Below are 8,221 nucleotides of genomic sequence, written 5' to 3' on the forward strand. Positions count from 1 at the left end.
ATGGAGTTTCTTGCCAGAAACGTTTGGTGAAAAATTTGTCACCAAGCGAGCGTGTACATCCCTCGCTTGGGCAGTTCCTTCCAAATTTGTCTACTTCTATCATACGCAAAGCATTACTTTCTCAAGATACCATACTACTAAAAGAAGAAGTTCTGGCTTACCCTATAAGCATTTTCTTCCAACATAATTATGTGGTATCCACTTCTCATACCCAGTAATGAGGCATTTAAATAAAAGGTACTTCTTTATTTCTTTTCAGTACAGAATTGCATTGTGAAATTTGAGCAAGCGTACTATTATTTTAAAGGTATCCATACATCATACTGTCTGACATACCCAATCTTTTTCAAATGATCATGTACTGTACTTTTCAGAATAAATAGTTTGTCTGATAGTTCTTGAACTGCATAGCAAAGATTTTCAGAAATATATTATTTTAATTTGTATACAGAAAATGGCCATTCAGAGTGGATGTAATCTTTGAGGCTAAAATTTTCACAATTAAACTATGCAAATTACCTTTAAAAACGACTGTTAGAAACAGCACTTCGTACATACAAAGTACAGATTTTATAAGTAGCCTGATTAACACTTTTGGGATGAAAGTGCAAACGCTAGGGCCAGCTGTTTCTTTGATAAGCATCTCTTCAGGGCTGCAGAGTTTTAAACTACTAAGCCAAAATCCACAAAATTGTGAAAAGATGAGTGCTTTGCTTAAAAATATTATGTAGGGCATATAAGTCGTATATGCTTTATATGTCTTTTTATTTACATACTTCACATGCTTTTAAGTTTTTTGTTTAACTATTTTTATTTTGCATCTTAATGTTTTCTCAGTATTTACTTCTCTGTTATTGATTTTTGACATTATACAACTGACAACAAGTATTTTACTTAAGATTCATTATTAGGGTGATAAATTTCAAAACATGTATCTACACACACAGTTACAATCCTTACATTCATAACAGCTCATTTGCCTTTTTCAAGGATTTAAGAGAAAGTGTGAACAAAGGAAGCATCCCTATCGCAGATATAACCAATATGTTACACGTACAACTCAATTCAAATTCACATAATCTGACCAGATTTTCAATGTTTCAACAATGTTAAAACATTCAAAATTAGTTAAAACAGATTTTCAGCACTTCAACATTGTATAATGCTCAAAACAAATATTTCACATATGCAAGATATGAATTTCAAGTAGAAACTTAACTGCAAAACCAAACACCAAATGTTCGAGCAAAATACTAATTTTTATCAATAGATATCACAGGTGCATTTAAAGAAACAACTAATACTTTAGCCCAAAAAAAAAAAAAATCTCATACAACATCCCTCAGGAAGCCTGTTGGTCAAGAACGTGCCTTTTGCCTTATGTTTATAGAATCAAAATTCAAGTGTACATGAGTCATCGGCGTCTCATTTTAAGTAAAAGATACATGTAGAAGATTAAATCTACAAATACATGAATATATAAAGCAATCTTGTGCCAAAAATATTAGTTTCCAAAACTCTGATCAAATGCATGGTGAGTCAGGCTGAATGATAAAATGTCATGTCATACCACCACAACAAGCAGGAAAACAGCTTGCTTCATGCTGGCACATCTGTATGACAAGCAGGGCTGTGGGGTCGGGCAGATTTTTGGATAAAAGGAGTTGGAGCTGGAGTCGCTAAAAATAAGTCGACTTCGACTCCAGTTTTTGTTGGAAAGTTTGAGTTTGAAATGAAATTGAAATGAATTGAAAAAACAATTAATGATAAGCCGAGTTATTACTTTTATTTATAAACTATATACATTAATAAATAGTTATTTTCTACTTTATTGACATATTAATAAAAAAATATAAGGCAGGAGGATGGATATGATATTTGGCATTAGTGATTAAACTGATTCATTTAGTTACAAATCTCCCTGGTAATTTAGGTAAGCAGCAATAGCAGCAAGAACTCCCAAAATTCATGCTATTCTTAGGAAGCGAGCAGGAAAAGGAGAAATTATTGATCTAGCAACGCAATAAGGAAGTACATATTTGATGATAAAGAGGTTTTTAGAATTAAGAACTTTTTTAGAAGATGTAGACAACCCTAATGTTTCACTAACAGAAAGACTGTGGAATGATCTTGCAGAATTGGAAACTCTTCTTTTTACACCATATTATAGTAAAAAAAAAATGCTGCAATCTGAAAAATTGACAGGAGGTGATAATGAAGGAATGTGATGTTTGTTCTTTCTGAAATGGAGGGCTTATTGCAGAAGGAATCATTTCTTCAATGAAGAAAAGAGAAACTAGTTTGCTAGACAATAGATCCTGCTGGGTTCAATATATGTAAATCCGAAACACCGAATTTTTTTAGATGACGAACAAATTAAAACCACAAAGAAAGCCATATATGAACTTTCATTAAGAATGAAATTATTCTGAGAACAATTGGAGAATTCGAATCAGGACAGTCAAACTGCAGACATTGCAATTGGGTCTCTATTATCCTCTTCCAGTGATGAATTAGATTTTGAGAAATATTTTTGGATAATATTGAAAAGGCTAGGGCAAAGCGGATGAAAATAAAGAACCAAGAGCCTTTAGATATAAAAATGGAAAAATACAAACAAGATTTCTGCATGGCCTTTGAAGAAATAGAGAAATATGATTGCGCTTGCAAGACACCTCTTTTAGAACATATAAAAATCTACCCTGAAAAGTTAAAAGAATAGTAACAGCTCTTCCTCCTACTCAAGTAAGTGTGGAAAGACTCTTCTCAGCTCTGAAGTTTATTAAACTGGATCTATGGCCCTCCAACAAAGAAGATCTTGCCGAAACTATACTGTTTCTTAGAAATAACTAATGCAAGTTTTTCCATTTCATAATAAATTTCATAATTTCATAATAAATGTTAATTAATATAAATAATTTGCTATGCCATTAATTTTTTTCTGTAGCATCTATTACTTCTTTTATATTAATAAAATAAGCTGTAACCCACGCGTATATGTTTACACATATATAGGGTAAAAAGAATATTTTTCATTCTTTTGCTTTATAGCAAATGTGATACTGTGCTTCCGGTGAATAATTTTAACACTAAGTTAAAATAAATTGAAATTAAAAGTGTAAATACAAGATAAATGAAATTATCACAAGAATACTTATAAATAAAAAGCAAATTTAAATTTTGATTAAAGTTAAAACTATCCTAAAACATATGAATAGAAATACAAAAGTTATTTAAGACATAAGCAAAAATACAAAGATATAAAGAAGTGGTAAATGGTAAATTAGCCTAATTCGAATCTCATTATGGACTCTTCAGGAGAAATGCACAGTGGTTTTCGAATCCAGCTAATTCCACATCGCATTTTGTCAAAACAGAAGAATCGAGACTGTCACAAAACTTTTATTGATTATTTAATTGACTAAATAACCCAGATAAAAACTTAAGTCTCAATTTCTCTGCTTCATTTCCCCACGCGTCCACTTGTTAAAAGTAAATGAAAAACACATTAATGGTGTAAGAAAAAACTATACAAACTAGCCAGTTTAGGCAAATGTACAAAATAAAATAAATTAGTCAAGATTTTTAGGGAGGACCTACTAGCTTAAAGAATTTAAACTTTGTAAAGGAAAGAAAAAATTTTAAAATTAAAACTAAAAACGTACCAATTTGGGTCTTGCTATGACCAAAATTGAAACAAGGGAAAGAAAAAATTCTTTTAAAACAGACCTTGATCGGTGACTTCTATTGCAAAAAGTTACGTGTTAAAAATGGTCGTATGCCTCCTGAAAAGATAAGAATGAAGCTCACCAACGAGGTGGAATGATGTAAAAGGGGAAGAACAGTCATGAAGCTACTGCCAATGAAACGTGAGAGACAGTTGGCAAAACCTGACTCAGATAGTATGTGGGTGGGGGAGGGGTGTTAACGGTTGAAGAAGGAAGAAATTTGTTCAAAATGGCGTCTTGCTCGACGTAAATTCTAGAAAGTTAGGATGAGGAGAATTTTAAAATGGCTAATTCCAAAAAATGGTAAAAAATTGGCTAAAAAGCAGTAGAAATTGAGAAAATACAGTAAATTATTAATTAAAATCGGAATTCTTTAAAGCTAGAGGGCTTTCAAGCTGCTAGAAACGAAAAAGGCTCATAAAATCAATAAAAGGATAGGAACGGCCAGAAAAAACTTAAACATCTATTCAAGAATAGAATTTGAAGTACTGAGCTAAACGTGGAGAGTAAAATTGAAGTTGTGAGAGGAATTATCTTCACATTTTTACATTAGATCATTTGAATTAGCCATCCATTAATCCTCTTCCCTAAGGGATTTAAGTAAATAATTTCATTATCTAACTCAAAAATCTAAAAAAACAGGTAAATGCCAGCTTTTTTTAATGAATTTTTTATGACTGTTTTTGAATAAGATTGCTTTGTAAGATATTAACAAAGTAGAGTACTTCTTGGAGGTGTTTTGTATTATTACAGATTCCTTAAATTCTTAGAAGTTGTGCAGTAATTGTATTGACGATGACCCTTTTAGAAATATTAGAATTCCAGTTAGTTAATTTTAGTGTAAGGAAGTTGAAGTCTCTGCGTTTGTTGAAGATTTTTAAAAGATTGTAATCCAGAATATGTAAATCAAGGTAAACAACATCATTTTGAACTGTATTAGTAGTATTAAGCTTGAGGCAAGACGGGTAAATATTCGCTTTTTCAATTCTGTTGAAGTTGTTAAAGGCAATTACATCATCTATATAACGGAATATGTGTTGATCTTCAATTTTAAGTGAACGTACGAAAGTAAATTCTTGTGTGAATAGCAATAGTTCACAGATTGCGGTTGAAAAGCTGCCGCCCATAGGTATACCTTGTACTTGTTTAAAGATGTTGTTATTAAATTGAATACAATTGTTAAAAAGTACTCTTGTAAGAAAAAGTTGCCAACCTTCGGTAGATAAATATTGTAGTGATCTTTGGAAATAAATTAGGGAGAGTAAGCAAGCTACTATGAGTTTCTTCAAGTGGTGAAGTAGTATAAAGGTTCTCAAAATCGTAGCATTGGATATGTTCTATTGTTAGTGAAGTCTTAAGAATTTATTCGCTGCTTGAAATCATCCAGTTTCAATGTTGACTTTTAAAATCAAAATTATTGATATCTTGAATGAGTTGAAGTATTTGTGCAAAGAGATAATATATTTCCTTTAAATAACTTCTGGTACTGTTAGCTATGAATCTAAATTTAACTGGAGTTTATGAAACTTTGGAAGTGCATACAGATTTGCAAACCTGTTATTAAATTTGTTGGGACAGATTTTAAGTCTTTTATGAAGTGTTTTAAATTTATTGAAAAGTATTTTAGTGCTGGTAGAGACTTGTTGATAGGTGCAGGTGCTATGTAACTCCTTATGCAGAATGTCGTAATAATTTTTTTTTTTTCATATGACACTGAAATTTTTACTAGCTTTGTCGATTTTGGTGACGATAAAACTTTCTTGTAGTATAATTAAGACACAATAACACGCCGAATAAATACTAATTCAGAAGTCAAACAACAAAAATCAGCGTTATATTCACAAAATTTTGTAGTATATTAATATGAGATTCTATATGCCTCTTATTGTGTATTTTACTGCAACTAGGTAGCTTAGAAAGCATAATTTTAAAATCTTTAATTAAAGTTGCTTTCCATTCAAGAAATGTTGTCGTAGGTAAGTTAATGCGATTACTAGCCAAAACAATGGATTTATTAAGATCATTGCTGAACTGTTTTAAGCAATAGTGTTTATTAAGACTGAAAGTTGGACGAAATTTGGTACCTAGTTGCATGAGTTTTCAAAGTTGCTCATCTTGAATGATGCTAAGATCTCCTGTGATAATATGTTGGTGAAAAGGATCTATAAATTTATTCTAATTAAAAAGCTGGCAATTTCAAATGCTATTAGCTACTACACCGTGGTGGTTAATTACCATGTTACCTAAAGTCTTTTCAAATTTAAAATAGGGTGTATTTCATAGCTGTTGGTAAGGGAGCAGATGTTGACATTTTTTTAACATGTTTGGAAATTTTATTTGATTATAAAATGGTTGCTTGAATTGTACTGTGCAGAAAATTTTCTTGCGGAAAAAATAATTTTTTTTTCAATTTATAAGTGCAAAAGTCAACTATTAGATCTTTGACTATTGGGTTACATTGAAATTGTTGATTAAGATTCCATAATGTAACATCTTTGAAGGTATGCAAAAGGTTAATGGCATTTTTTGCGAAAGCTTTCTTTCCTAGGAAGGAATTTAGATTTTGAATAATTAATTCCAGATCCCGTGTGGAAAATTATTTTTTTGTGGCTTGAATTTCCTCCTCTTATTCCTCTGGGAGTAATAGTACTAAAAAATCTAAATTATCCATAAATAGATTCTTCTGCTTGTCTATCAGTGGCATTCTTGAGTTCATTCATTCGTTAAGTCCGAAAGGATAAAGTGTCCTTTTTTGAAGTATGTAGATAGACTCTTTAAAGAGTCTCAATTTTTTAAGTCAGGTACAATATCAAGCACACTTATTTCAATTTTATCAAAATTAAGAATTTCAAAATGCTCAAGAATTGCAGGTGTTTTTCTTTGGTGTTATTTGTGCCAGAATGTTTTAATTTTTTGATATGAGATCCATGGTTATTAATTCTGAGGTTGAGAGGGTTTTGAGTTTGACGTACATATGTGAGGGCAGAATCCTTTCATGTAATTTGGTAGTTACAGTTGTAAGTTTTTATAGTGTTTGTTGACAAAGAACTATAGAAGCGGGAAGCGTGGCATTTAACCTACAACATTTACAAAGCATATTGCTTCATTTAATAATTTCTAAGTTTTACTGAGCAAGTAATAAAAGTTAAGAGGAAGCTAGCCTACTTTACAGTGTTTTTTGAAAGGAAGACTAACCTAACGTAAAACTGGAACTGTAAACAGTATCATGTTACTAATCAGCTTAAGCTAAAAGAATTAAATCCAAAAACATTTTGCGATTAAAGCTGCGAAAAAGGTAAGATAATTTAAGAAAGGAGAACAAACTAAAAAAAGACCTTTGTGGTCAAGAATTTTTTGCATTGAGCTGAAAAATTAGAAAACAGGGTAAAAAGAATATTATTCATGATTTTGCTTTATAGCAGATGTGATACTGTGCTTCCGGTGAATAATTTTAACACTAAGTTAAAATAAATTGCAATTAAAAGTGTAAATACAAGATAAATGAAATTATCACAAGAATACTTAAATAAAAAGCGAATTTAAACTCAAATCAAATTGAAAGTAGAATGTTGATTAAAGTTAAAACTATCCTAAAACATATGAATAGAAATACAAAAGTTATTTAAGACATAAGCAAAAATACAAAATTAGTATAAAGAAGCGGTAAATGGTAAATTAGCCTAATTCGAATCTCCTTATGGACTCCTCAGGGGAAATGCGCAATGGTTTTCGAATCCAGCTAATTCGATTAGATAAACTGCAGAACTTTCCAGGTGACCCAATATGAAAAAACAAAAACAAATTCTTTTTTTTTTTTTTTACCTAAATGGTTCTTCATAAAATATGGGTCTTTATTTAAATCAATAGTTTCTAGAGCTAGCTTCCTAAGCCGCTCTCTTCTATCTCGATTTGTTTCCGACCATGATGCAACACCTCCAGTACCCGTTTTACCTCCGGCCCGATGTTGGAAATCCATATTTTGATTTGAGAATTCTAAAAAATTATAATTAAATACTACATCATTTTTAGTCAAAAAACAAAACATGAAGGAATGTAAAGCTATAACTGACAAAAGTATATATGATTATTAATATTCACATAAAAATTTCCAAGCCGGGTATACAAACACTTATACTAGGATACATTTTACACAGAAAATAAGGAGCTAATCTCAAATATTGAGAATATCATTAAAAATCAGTGTAGTGATGGGGAAAATACCTCAAGATATTTGAACACTCTTTATATTTTTATTACAGATCTGAGTTGGAGGGCTGTAGTATAACATTTCATGAACTCCAGTTTATTAACAGCTGGTCAATAGAATTAACATCTACAGAAAGTGGGAAAAACAGCTGGATATGGAAAGAGCAGCTTTCCCCCCCCAGTTAGTTTTTGTTAGCATAGATAAAAAAATGGATTAAAAAAATCACCTGCAAGAAGCTTGTTATCATAACGTTGCAAACAGAGCTTTCAATAAAATCACCTGCAAG

General features: G+C 31.0%; 1 pseudogene; it reads right to left on the reverse strand.

Annotated features, from left to right (window-relative positions):
* LOC118180430 (splicing factor 3A subunit 2-like) overlaps window positions 1-7,704 on the reverse strand; it is a 40,667-nt pseudogene extending 32,963 nt beyond the window's left edge.
* Window positions 7,705-8,221: the final 517 nt, after the last annotated feature.

This window comes from Stegodyphus dumicola, chromosome 1 (genome assembly GCF_044657685.1).
Source record: "Stegodyphus dumicola isolate Sdum_Otavi_A_Nest chromosome 1, ASM4465768v1".
NCBI classification, from domain to species: Eukaryota; Metazoa; Arthropoda; class Arachnida; order Araneae; family Eresidae; genus Stegodyphus; species Stegodyphus dumicola.